General features: G+C 44.4%; 1 protein-coding gene across 2 annotated transcripts in view; it reads left to right on the top strand.

Moving 5' to 3' along the window:
- Positions 1-2007: 2007 nt before the first annotated feature.
- Positions 2008-13319, top strand: part of HUWE1 (HECT, UBA and WWE domain containing E3 ubiquitin protein ligase 1) — a 115594-nt gene continuing 104282 nt past the window's right edge. The window contains exons 1-2 of one of the 2 annotated variants that reach the window (XM_040998236.1): positions 2008-2090; positions 2310-2408. The gene's annotated coding sequence lies outside the window, so the exon portion shown is untranslated. The other variant, XM_040998245.1, reaches the window with a different exon arrangement.

Below are 13319 nucleotides of genomic sequence, written 5' to 3' on the forward strand. Positions count from 1 at the left end.
GGAGGCAACGTGCAGGCCAGGGGTGGGGTTCGGGAGGCCTTCAGCCCAAAACACCTGCTGTTACAGTCACATTCTCCAAGGAGGAAGCTTGGGTACTAGCCCCTTCAGTTTTGTAAAAAATGCACCATTATAGTAAAAGATTGAATATGGTACATGCATATCAATAGGTGAATGGTTAACTCAGTCAACGAAATACTGTTTAGAAGGCCAAATGGATGAGGTACATTTGTATATATTTATGTGGAAAGACCCTTAAGCTATATTAAGTAACTAAGTAATTCTTAGGACAATACATAAAATAGGATGAAGTTTGTATTTTCTAAAAATGAATTACATAAAATCAAGCTATGTATTCTTACTTGTGTATATGAGCATAAGGCAAACTTTAAATTGATCCTGTGTCAAGCATTTTACAATAATGCACTCCCGTGTAATTAGGAAAACATTTTAAAATGAAAAAAGAGCACAACTGAAGTTAATTGCATGCTGAAAAAAGGAAAGCTTCATGCTGCCATTAAAATGTTATGAACAAATGCTTAATTACATGACAAATACTCTCTAGGTTATTAAATAATAGCCTGCTATGATGTTTGCTCAAACTATAAACGCATATGGTTAGATTGGGTTTTTTTTTTTCCTTTCTTTCAGTATTGTCTTTATGTTTTCATCTGTTTTCTGAATATTCTACAGTAAGAAAAATAAAAGCACGGGGGTGGGGAGATGCTGGTATTGGTTAGAGCGAGGGTCACGGAAAGGATGGTGTTAGCAAGAGAACTAGAGGCTGCTACAGGCTGAAATGTAAAGTAGAGCTGTGGAGTATATGGGATTTTAGAATTAGACGTGGGGAACTAGACTGTACTTGGCCCAGAAAATTAGTAGTAGAAAATGAAGGGTTAGAATTAGGAGTAGAGACCATGGATTATAAGAATTAAAGCAGGGCAGGCGGTTAGCCTAGCCATAAAGGCGCCCATCTGCCTGGACTTGATCTTTGCCTCCTCCTCCACTCCAGCTTCCTGCTACTGCACCTTCTGGGAAGTAGCAGGTGATACTCCAGTCCTTGGATGCTTGCCACCCACGTGGGAGAGTTGTGGGAAAGCCAGAGGGAGTGCCAGGTTTCGGGATTCCCCCGACACTGCACTGTTTGCAGGGGTCTGGGGAGTGAAGTCGGTGGATGGCAGGTTTCTGTTTTCTTACTGCCTTTGAAATAAATAAAGCAAAATCAATAAAAACTAAAAAAAGAAAAGAAAAAGCCCAAACACTGGAGGCTATAATTAGGTTTTATTTCCCCTATGTCTCAAGAGCTATTTGAATGGTGCTTTTGTCTTTATACTTTAAAATACCCAATTAATACATACTTTGGGAGTTAAAATTCCAAACACTGTCAACGTGCCCCGCCAAAGCCCCTTTCTCCTCTCACCCTTCAATCTCCTTGCGCACCCCCCGAAAGAAGCAGGATGAATATGGGATCTCCTGCAGCTCCTTTTAAATTCCCATCCGTTGACAAATGCACACCCTCCGCAGGTTCCTTGCCAATCACCCTGCCCCCCCCCCCAATATCAGGGAGGAGAATGGAGGTTTGCGGGCTTACTATGTGTCCCAGCCCAGCAGGATTCACTGTGATGGGCGATTTCCCGCGCAGTCATCATCTCCAGCTCTCCATACTACCCCGGCTTGCCCTGTTGTCCCCCTACCCACACCAAAATACCTTCTATACCACTCCATCTTTCACAGGGCAACTACATTTTACTTGAATCTTAAAACATCAATCAAATCACGCTCCCTTGAGCAGGTTCCACTATGTCAGGAAAGAAAGCACGGTTCCCAGAGAGCCGGCTATTGCGTCTGGATGCCTTGGCGGGGCCATGGGAAGCTGAGGCGCGGTCCTCAAGCAGGGAAGCAGGCTACAAGACCCAGGGAGCGCCCTCCCCAGGGCCAGGGGCGGGGCTTCTCTGCGGTGGGTGGAGCCTCGCCTCGAGTGGGAGCCTGGCTGAGCCGGAGCCGGGAGGCTTTCGTGCGAGGGGACCAAGGCCGAAGCAGGGCCGCGGATCCCGCACGCTGCTGCGGGACCCCGCAGAGCCTTTGCGGCCGAGGTGAGCATCGTCTGTCCTCTGGGATGGGAGAGGTGGGTGCTTGTGAGTATGGCCGTCCTCGGGCGTCTCGCGGCTTGGGAGGCTGGTCCCCATTGGACCCTGCGCCGGGAGGCACGGAGTTGGCGGCCTTGGGGAGCCTGCGGGAAAGGCTGGTGAAGGAAGGGGCCGGGCGGCCTGCCCAACCCTCCCTTGACCCCGCCTCCTCTCCCCTTCCCCCAGGCCTCTGCCGGCGCCAGCAGAGAGCCAGCCGCATCTTCGGGAGAGAGCCGTGCAGCTGCCGGCAGCGCGGCGAAGGCGGCCGACTGGAGGGGATGCGAGGTATCGGCATTAGCTGTGGCCAAGTGGCCCTAGAGAGGGAGTAGAGGCCAGGCCTCCGGCATTTCTCTTCCCCCAACAGCGGTTCGAGGAAGGCGGCTCAGGAGAGGGAAGGTGAGGGGCGGGCAGGCAGGCTTCGTGGGTAACTACTAGGCGTTGTGTATGTATGTTTTGGTATCTAAATGGTACTACACACGCACACACACGCAGGCACGCACGCACACACGCGCACACACACTGGTTTCGGCTAATTGCTTTTTAAAATGTTAACATTGTGTCTTGCAGATCTTCCTAGAATAGGGAATCCAAATTCATCTCAGCTTTTAAACAGCTGCATTGTATCATTGTACTACAGTGTATTTAACCATTTCTTGATTGATGTACATGACCATGTTTCCTTTCGGGGAGGGGGTGGGAGGGAGGTATTACGAGCAATGCTATAATGAATGGCCTTGTGTATATGTTGTATGCACATGTATGAGTATTTCCTTAGGAAACATTCTTAGCAGAGTAATTGCTGGGCAAAAGTCTGGACATTTTGAATTTTGATACATTGTCTAAATTACCTCCCGCAAAGGGTATACTAATGTATACTCTACACTGTTGTGCAAGAGTGCCTGTTTTTCCACAGTTGTATCAACAGCAATTATTAACAATCTTTGTAATTTCAGCCAATTTAAAGGGCAAAAAAAAAATCCTATGTCGTTTTCATTTGCCTTTTTCAGATTATTAGTGAAATCAAACGTGTTTTATTTGTCCCATAACAAAAGTAGACAAATATCAGTAGTCATTCATCTACAAGAAATATTCATTTTGAAAAGGTATTAAAAATTGCATTTGCAATAACAAGAAAAAACATTCGAAATACATGGAAGTAAACTATAGAACTTTACAGAGGGGTATAATAAAAACGTTTTCATAAATGGAGAAGAGATATCATGCTCCTGATTAAGAAAGCTCGCTTTTGTAGTGATGTCTATTTTTCCTGGATTGATTTATATAGTTGATGCAATTCCAATAAATATCTAAGTTTTTGAAACTTAATATGATTCCAAAGTTCCTGTAAGGGGGGATAGCTAAGAAAAACTGAGAAGAGATTTTTAAAAGTAAAGATGGGACTATATGTACTACTAGCTATTAATGCACTCTAAAGGAACAATATTTATATTAGAATGGACAGAACAATGCATTAGAATGGAAAAGCCCACGAATCGAGCTAGAATTCATTGGTGAAACAGTGTTGGCTAGATGTGGAAAAATTTCCGGATTGAATGCTTCAAGCACTAACAACCACCACCACCCCCAGCTGAATTGCCTTTCGGGAGAGACTCCTTTGTTTGGAGAAAACCACTTTATTGTATCATTTTGGCTCCCCTAAGGTAAGGCTTGAAAACTTGAAATTGGTGGCTTTAGAACCAGAAGGAACGGTGTGAACCTTTAAGATGGATTCAGGCTAGCCTGCAGTGCGACGAGCAAACCAGTGTAGACACTCTAGGTCTTTTTAAACAATTGTTGTTCGCTCTAATGGGCAAAAAAATGTTATGTCATTGTTTTCATTTGCATTGGAGTGCTTATTGTGGGATTGTGCGTCTTTTATGTGTTAGTCCAGGAGACTGCATTATTCCTGGAGGCAGGTAACAATAGGAGACTCATTGCGCCCCTTCTAAATGGAGTTTGGCTTATTGGTACAGCCCTGCCCGGAAGCGTGAGAATAAACAGGTTGACTTTTTAAATATTCCTCAAGCCCTGGGCAAGCTCTGGGCACCTAGATTGGGGGCGGAGGCAGTTTTCAGGACATGGCCGAGATTTGGCGCTGAGCTGTGTCATCGCGAGGTTTGGCAGACAGCTCCGCAGTGAGTCGGAAACCTCGTGGTTAGCGAGATCCCTGCAGGACGAGAGGTTCCTCCCTTCCCCCCAAAAAAACTCCCAGTCATTTTCATGAAGCCCCGCCCCTGTCCTTTTTAGGAGCCTGCCGCAGGTCTCGCGAGATCTCTTGCTTCCTAAAGGCGAGGCGCGGGCGGCATCCTGCGGTGAATTTCGAAGGTCTCATCGTGGGAGCTCGAGCGTAGTATCGCGATAGTTCTCCCGGCGCATGCGGGAGCCGGCGGCGGCACATTGGCTCCGCCTCCCGGTCCTTCGTGAGGTTGTGCGTCATTTGCTTTTTGCCTCGCTTAGGGTGAGAGCAGAGCTGCAGGGACTTAAGCTTTGGTTGGGAGGAGGGGTCTGGGGAGGGTTGGGCTCTGGCTTTCCCGTCCGGTGGAGGTTCTCGCGGGATCGCGCGGAGGCGGCAGCCGTTCTGCTAGTGACTGCAGCAGCCGCGGAGGCGGCGGCTACGTCTTCGGCTCGTGCCGGTCTCTGCCGGCGAGTTCTCGCGGGAGCGGCCGTACGTCCTCGTGGGATCGTTGGCGGTGGCAGAGGTAGCTCGGGGGTGGGGGTGGGGGGGCAGTGACTAGGGTCGGTCCGCCTGCTGTTAAGATGGCGGCGGAGGTTGATGTCTGTCCGGCCAGAACTAAGGACTAATGTGTTGGATATCCTCATTTGTGACGCCTCTCAGGTAGCCGACCTAAAAGAGGTGGCGAATGGCGGAATACCGAGGTTACCGGTAAACACGAGCGCAGAAGAAAACCACCCTGTTTCTAGGCGGCGAAGGGGACACCATTTCCCGGGCCTCAGCCGCGTGTGGGCCCGCCTTTGCCCCGCCAATCGGTCAACGCCTCCGTTGTTGCCGCCGCAGTGGGCGGGTTGGGAGGAATGGGAGGGGAGACCGAAATGGTTGGGGTATTGGGTTGGAGTTCGATTGGGAACTGAAGGGGACCAGCCAAGCAGTACTGCTATCCTACCCCGTATAGTTTTTGTGCGCGTCCACTTCCGTTCTCGGCTCCTACGGCAACCCAGATGAATCCTCTAGTTTTGCTGTAGTTGGGATGGGCTCTACTTCCCCAAGCCCCAAGGTCTTAGAGCTAAGCTTTGGGGATGGAACTGTAGTGCCTGTACTGCTCTCCCTTCTTTAATTCATCGTCCTAGAGGGACCGCGTGTTTAAGGGAGAGCGGAGTCAAAGCCTTTCCCTGCCCTCCCCTTCTGTTTTAGAGCTTAGTCCGGAGTCACCTAGCCTGGCCCATCTTCCTCTTCCTTGCCTCTTGGCGCAGGCGTTGAATACATGGAGCCTATTCTGATCCTTGCACTTATTCCATCTTTGTGGATGAAGCCATAGTAGCCATCCATTTCCTTAGGTCTTTCAGGCTTATATGGGTCTGATGGGTTAGTGGCACGAGTTCCTTGAACTCTGCGTTACTGCGGGGCCACTCAAAGCAGAACAATGGATGGACCGGTGAGGTCAATAGTTGCATGATTGCAGTCCTCGTGGGCCCTTCATTTGTGGCTCTTAGCCTTCCCTTTTTCATGCCCCCCCTTCCTTTATTCCTCCTCCCTCCTTTTCTTCTAACTCCTCCAAAAGGGAGGGGGCTGCAGAATATACGTGCTGTAACCAACTTTCTGTTCCTCACCCATTCCCCCTGTAAGCCTGGGAACCGCCCCTTTTCTCTGGCTTGCTCTGAATTTCTGTAGTCTCTTCATCTGTGGACATCTGTTTTTCTTGGTACTTACCACTTACATGCTCTTCACTTTTTAATCTTTCTATTCTTGCGTTCCTTTCCCCTTCCCCCCCCCCCCCCACATGCTCTAAGAGGCCAAATCCCCTACGGAGGGTCAGGCTCCCTTATCTGAAAATAGCATTGATGGTTAACATCTCCCTTTCCTATTATATTTCCTATCCTTTCCATTGCCACCCCTACTATAGGTAGTTAATAATTTATGATCATTTTGTTTCCTTTGTAGATTACATGTTGGGAGTTGTTATCCCTTAGCTCATGGTAAGTTTGCACATATTGAAACAGTTTCCGTTCATGGGAGGCAATCTGTAATGGTGGAAGTACAGTATGTACTTCAGGTTTACCTTGAACTTTTGTGACTTTGGGCAAGTTACCTTTTCAGGTTTTTTTTTTTAAGCTATGGAGTAATAATACTGATAGTTACATTAAAGGATTGTTGCTGAAATTGTAGAATGTGTACAGGTCAAGAGTCATGCTAGGCACACAATAGGTTGTGATTACCTTTTCCTTTTGCAGGGATGCATAGACACATAGAACTAGATATGATAGCTTGATGACCTGGGAAAGAATATGAGGTTTTGTTTTTTTGGTTATAAATTTTTAGTACATTTCTGTCTGATGGGTCATGGTTCTTGAATGTGATTACCATTGTCTCCTACTAGCCTAGTGCAGAATCACCACCGTGCTATGGCCACCAGACGTAATGTTCTTGTCAGGAACCACACCCAGGTGTTTGAGCTTTTAGAAGGGGTGCCTCATCCCTTACCTACTCATTCCTTCCATTTCTTCAAAGGCAGTCTGTCTTTACATTCCTATAAAAGAAGTTTGGTGACATGCATTTTACAGCAGTGAAGGGAACGTCTCCCAGCTGCATTTTGAGGGTACATGCTGCTTTGCCCCAAAGTCAGTTGTTTGCTCCCTCAAATCAGTAAGAGGATCTACTGTTAGCATCCAGCCTCCTCCCTGAGCAGGTTAACTCATGTCAGATTTCAGAAGTCCTTTGGAATACCAGGCATCTTTTTTGAAGGCAAATCCTATTTTACTTCTTTCCTGTACCATCTCCTGTAGTGATTATTTCTATATTTTCTGACCCTAAGTAGAAGTGACTAATTCAATTTGGAGATACTTTTCGTGCATATATGTTTTGCTTAGATTTGTGGTTTTTTTTCCTAGTTCTTAGCTGGATTATGGAAATTGAAGTACTGGGATACAATTTTACACTGGATAGCCATCTGATTAATTAACTGTGTGCACTCCAGTTTTGAGATACAGGGCTTCCTGTTCTGTTTGAAGTGCTTTTGGTGTTAGCAGAATTTCCCTTTTTCTTCAATGAGCAGGAGGGCACTTTCTGTTTTGAGCTTTTGCCTTGGTGCCTTTTACAATGAGTGAAGCAGTGATCACAAAAGTAGTGAAACCTAATTTCTTGTCTTTCAGTGTTAGAATAAATCTGGAAACGATGATGTAGGCATGACCTAAAAGGTGTAATTTATTCTAGGTAGATGTCTGAGAAGAGAGGAAGGAGTGGAAATGCCAAATAAAAACTTTTATCTAAGGTCCCGTTCGTTGCAAAGTTCAACCTGAATTTCCAGGACATTTATCTTTTGCTTCCCAATATGGCCAAAAAGCATATGTGAAGGTGAAAAGTAATTTTTTATGTGTACTGTATCTTTCACAAAGATACATTTCGCTTTCTTTTCCATCAGTTTATGTTGATGGTATAAAATTGTACAATTAGGGCCCGGCGTGGTGGCGCAGTGGTTAAAGTCCTCGCCTTGCACGCCCGGGATCCCATATGGGTGCCGGTTCTAATCCCGGCGGCCCCACTTCCCATCCAGCTCCCTGCCTGTGGCCCGGGAAAGCAGTCAAGGATGGCCCAAAGCTTTGGAACCCTGAACCCGCGTGGGAGATCTGGAAGAGGCTCCTGGCTTCGGATTGGCATAGCATCGGCCGTTGTGCTCACTTGGGGAGTGAATCATCGGACGGAAGATCTTCCTCTCTGTCTCTCCTCTCTGTATATCTGACTTTCCAATAAAAAATAATAATAATAATAATAATAAAAATTGTACAATTGACAGTGTCTCCTCTGAGGGCCTCTGGACTGATTACTTTGTTGCATTTTCTGGAATGTTGCCTAAATGTGAACTTGGAAATGTTGTTACAGCTTTTAGTTTCTGATTCTAAAGTTATGGGTCAAAACAGGTCCTGGAAATGCAAATTGTTAAGACTGTTGTTTTAGAAATTAGTGGTTACACAATGGTATTCCATACTCTTAACAAATGTATTCTGTGTATCTCCCCCACCTTTTTTGTAGGTCCTCCCATAGCATAACCCAAGCTGGGTTAGTGCTCCAGAGGAGCCAGCGGATCAACTTGATCAGAACGGTTCAGGAACCTTCTGGAACAGTGTTGGGATTTCCCACCAGAATGATTATGAGTGGCTGTGATTTTAGGTTCGTTTTTGATCATTGTGGGTGGTATTTGTGTTTGCCTTATGGAAAGGAGATGGTGGAGTGCTTCCATTCTGCGATTGAGCTGCTTTGTTCCATTGTCTGATGTTGTACTGGTAGCTGCTTGCATTTATGTAGGACTCACTAATGAATTAAAGGGAACTATTTAAATGAATTCTGTGTACATGATTTTTAAGTTACTAGAAGCATTCAGAAAATAAAATTGCAAGATATTGTGTCTAAGCAATTCTGTTTTAAAGTCATGAAAAATTTCAAAAAAATTGGATAGCATAATGTCTGTAGATACCTGTCACCAGCTTTATTGTCACTTGTAAAGCTTTTGTATCTAAAAGGGACTTTTAAAACAGAATCTCAAAGCCATTATCACAACTAAAAACAGACTTTTTAAAAAATATCAAATATGAAGCTAATGTTCACATCTCCTGATTTTGTTTAGTTTTGTGGTTATTTAGTTTGGTTTGCTTTTTGCAGCCCGAGTAGGATCCAGAGGGGGTCTGCTTATTGCAACATTATTGCAAAGAGCTGATACTATCTGGCTCCTAGTCTGTTTCAGTCTGCAGTCTGTCCCCCCTTTTTTTTTTTCCCCCTTCCAAGTTATATTTTGTGGGAATTGTCCTATAGTTTCTCCCATATTTGGGGATTACAACCCAGTAGTTGTGTCTAACCCATTTTGCCAAATTTAAGACCCTGATGGACCCATTATAATGGGACAATGGTGGTAATCTCCTGTATCCCAGTTGGAGTTGATACTGCTGGCCTAGTCACTCCTAAAATAACTAGTCATGGATTCCTTTTTCTGTGGCAAAGTCTGATTTGATACCTGACTTGAGCAGTTCCATGTCTTGGCCCTGCTTTTCTGTGCCATGTAAAAAGTAGGCCTCTTGGTAGAAAAAGCTAGTGTTTGTGAGATAATTGCCTGATTGTGCTTTTGGAGTTCCTTCTGGGTAGTTTCAGTTTCCTTAGGTGATTTAATTCTTGGGCTGCTATGTTATGTTGCCTTTAATTGTTTTGATGTTGGCGTCTCAGCTGCTCTGACAGGTAACTTCTGAGTTACTGAGACCTAGTGGGGCCTGGCTTCGTATAGCCAGTTCTTAAAAATCCAATATAGGAGAAACAGTTTATGAGAGATTTCATTTGCCTCCTGATTTTCAGCTGTGTATAATATACAAACCATGATTTTCCTGTTTTTGTGTTTTGTGTAATTTCTCACCAATTGCCCCAGCATAAAATCCTTGTGAAGTGTTTGTCTCTTTCCATGTGCTAGTTATGCTCAGCGTTCTACTCTATATCCCCTTCTGTGGTCGAAATCTGAGACTGGAAATTGGGCACATAGGCTCCAGGCCAGCCTTGATTTAGGCACAGGTGGAGGCAGTGCAAAGCCACTTGGCGCAAATACGAGTAATTTTGAATTTTTCAATGGGCAGAAAGAGTTGAGATCGTGAATGAAAGCTTTTGATGATGAAATGATAATCACCAGTACCATTTGTAAGCCACCACTTGAAAAAGGATAATTAAAAGAAGTGATTTCTTGGGAATTGGCAGTAAGTTTATGCATTCAACAATAACTTTGAGCACGTTGAATGTAGATGGGAATAAGATATTTACCCCACTTAAACCCGAGTTTGTGAAACTAGGGTAATTGGTATATAACTTTGCCACACTCCAGTTGCATTTGAATTTTTCCACAGTTAACAGGTGCAAGTTCACAATGGAGGTGCTGTTGAACGCTTTTTTTTCCCCCTCCTTTTGTTTCAAACCTTGAGTTCAAAGTATTGAAATGCTAAACTTGGTTGCTTTGAAAATGTTTGCCCTTCACATTCCATGTTACCTCTCCTGGCAAGATTAAAAAAATATGTTGTGTGGCTGTGACCATATTAGGCTGCTTACAGTGATCTCATCATCTATAAGGTTAAACCTGATAAGCACTTAGGCACTTGGTGTTTTTGTTGTATTGTTCCGAGTCCTCAATGACTGGTTACCAGATGTTTATATATGTTAATATCAGGGATAATTCAGCTCTTAAGATTCTTTGCAAGCCCTCTCATTTGATGTGTCATACGAGTTGAGTTGCTACAAACTTGATGTTCTTGTTGACCTGCTTGGTTTTCTGGTTATAGAAGCCTTCTGCTTTCAGATAGCGAAGGAGTGGCTTTCTATGAGTAAAAACAGCTGTAGGATTTGTTTGAGCTGTTCGAAACACTGACTAACCATTTTCCACCTTTAGTCTCTTTAAAATATTTCTAATCCTTTGGTTTTTGAACTTAACAGTGCTGACATAACATTGTATCCCAGAATGTGTGTTCACAGCAAGCTGATATTTTAAATGCCTATGATGTGTGATTGTGTGGAGATGGGCATACAGATCTGGTCCAGTCTGGATTGTTGATTGGATTAAGTGGATGTTAAGATTTTTGGGCCCCGCGATCCTGGTTGTAATTTTGTGTGTTGACAGAGTGGTTTCTGCTTGTCAGTAGCTGTTAAATGCTGACGAAATGGGGTTGAGAGTAGGCAGATATGAATTATTCTGGAATGGCCTTTCATTATGTTCATTTAGATGTAAAAGATTTATAAGTCTGAACACTGTTGTGAATTTACTGCTTTTAGCACAACTCAGGATTTGCAGTCCTTAGATATTAGAGATAATTGCTCTGGAAATGCCTGAGTAAATGGCATTTGGTTATGCTTTGGCATACTTTCAATTGCTTTATTACGTTAGTCACAATGGTCGTTTTCTGATTGGTTTTATAGGGAGACATATTTCTTCCTGGATTTTGCTCTTTTAAAATTTTTTGCTTCTGTTATTCCTTACTACTGTGTACTATCGATTGTATTCTCATAGCTGGAAAAACTTCAGCACAAGTGATTACAAATGTGGACTCCAGAACCTTGAGTTCAGTTCTGACTGCATTTCATTTCTTGCTTTATTATTATTATTATTATTATTATTATTATTCTTTTGGAAGATTTTTATTGGAAAGGCAGATCCGATTGATTTACAGACAGGCGGGAAGATCTACCATCTGCTGGTTCACTGAGTCTCCCGTTCAGGGGCAGGGTCCAAAGGGCTTGGGCTATCCTCTACTGACTTCTCAAGCCATAAGCAAGGAGCTGGATGGGAAGTGGAGCAACTAGTACACAAACAGGTGCCGCCAGTATGGGATCCTGGTGCTTGCAAGATGAGGATCTAGTCACTGAGCCATCAAGACAGGCCAAGTGACTGTAACTTCTTTGTGCTACAGTTGTTCATCTATAAAATGATACTGTTACCTCATAGGATTTTTGGATAAGTTAACTGAGTTAGTGTATGAAAAGTGCTCAGAACAATGGTTCTGAAATTGAAGAGAACATCAGAATCACCTGGAGGGCTTACTGAAACAGATAGTTCAGCCCTACCTGCAGAGTTTGCAATTCTGTAGTTCTAGAAGGGGCCCCATGTTTGCAGTTCCAGTGAGTTCCCAGGTGACACTGATATGGATGGTCACAGAACTATTGACATTGAATAATGGCTAGCACATGGTATTAGCTTTTTTTCTGGCTCTGCTCGTCAGTCAGTCTTTGCATTAAACGCTTCACTTCAGGGTATTCTAGTGTAGCTTTCAACCAGAAACAGGGTTGAAATGCTCTGATCATTCTCAACATCCATGCTGCTCTGTTTTTTGCACCTTGGCAGCTGGATCCAGAGCCATATGTCCACTCAAAACATTGTTGTAATGACATCTTGGATTTTCTTAATCCATTAGCGGCCACAAAATGTTGACATTGTAATGCTGTCATTGTGTTCAGCATTAGCTGGAATAATTGTATAAGGTTTTTCCCCTTCATTTTTACTGACTAATCGACCATCTAGATTATATATAAATTGTCAACCTGTTTTTTTTTTTTTTTAAAGACATTTTGTTGGAAGGTCAGATTCTCAGGAGGGAAGGCAAAGATAATCCATCCACTGGTTCATTCTCCAAGTGATTGCAATAGCCAGAGCTGCATTGATCTGAAGCCAGGAGCCAGGAGCTTCTTCTGAGTCTCAATGTGGGTGCAGGGTCCCAAGGCTTTGGGCCGTCCTCGACTGCTTTCCCAGGTCACAAGCAGGGAGCTGGATGGGAAGTGGAGCAGCTGAAATAAGAACTGGCACCTACATGGGATCCTGGCACATGCATAGCCAGGACTTTAGCCACTAAGCTCCCATGCCAGGCGATTAAAAAAAAGTTAATTGTTATTAGGAAAAGAGAAGGAAATACAGAGATGACGATCTTCTGTCTCTGGTTCACTCTAAGCAGGCGCAATAGCTGAAGCTGAGCCGATCCGAAGCCAGGAGCCAGGAGCTCTTCCAGGTCTCCCATGTGGGTGCAGGATCCCAAGGCTTTGGGCCGTCCTCAGCTGCGTTCCCAGGCCAGAAGTAGGTAGCTGGATGGGAAGGGGAGCAGCTGGGATACAAACTGCTGCCCATATGAAGCAAGGTGAGGATTCAGCCATTGAGCCATCATGCTGGCCCCTCACTATCCTTGAAAGTATATGAACATACATGTATGTATATATAAAGTACACAAAAGCTGTGCAGTCGTTAATGGAAACATTTGATGGCTTCCAGTGTGCTCGGCTCAGGTATTGAATTTCTGCCCCTGTGTGGCTAATGGGAATCTGTGGAATTATTAATTATTTTAAGATTTCCTTTATATAATATTTAGTTAAAAAGATGTATTTTTCTTGGAAAGGTGGATTTACAGAGAATAGGAGAGACAGAAAGATCTGACATCCACTGGGCCACTTGCCAAGTGGCTGCAATGAAGCTAAGCTTATCCAAAGCCAGGAGCTTCTTCCAAGTCTCCCATGTGGGTACAGGA

Source organism: Ochotona curzoniae, unplaced genomic scaffold (assembly GCF_017591425.1).
Source record: "Ochotona curzoniae isolate NIBS_2020 unplaced genomic scaffold, NIBS_Ocur_1.0 contig_1274, whole genome shotgun sequence".
In the NCBI taxonomy this organism is placed as follows: domain Eukaryota; kingdom Metazoa; phylum Chordata; class Mammalia; order Lagomorpha; family Ochotonidae; genus Ochotona; species Ochotona curzoniae.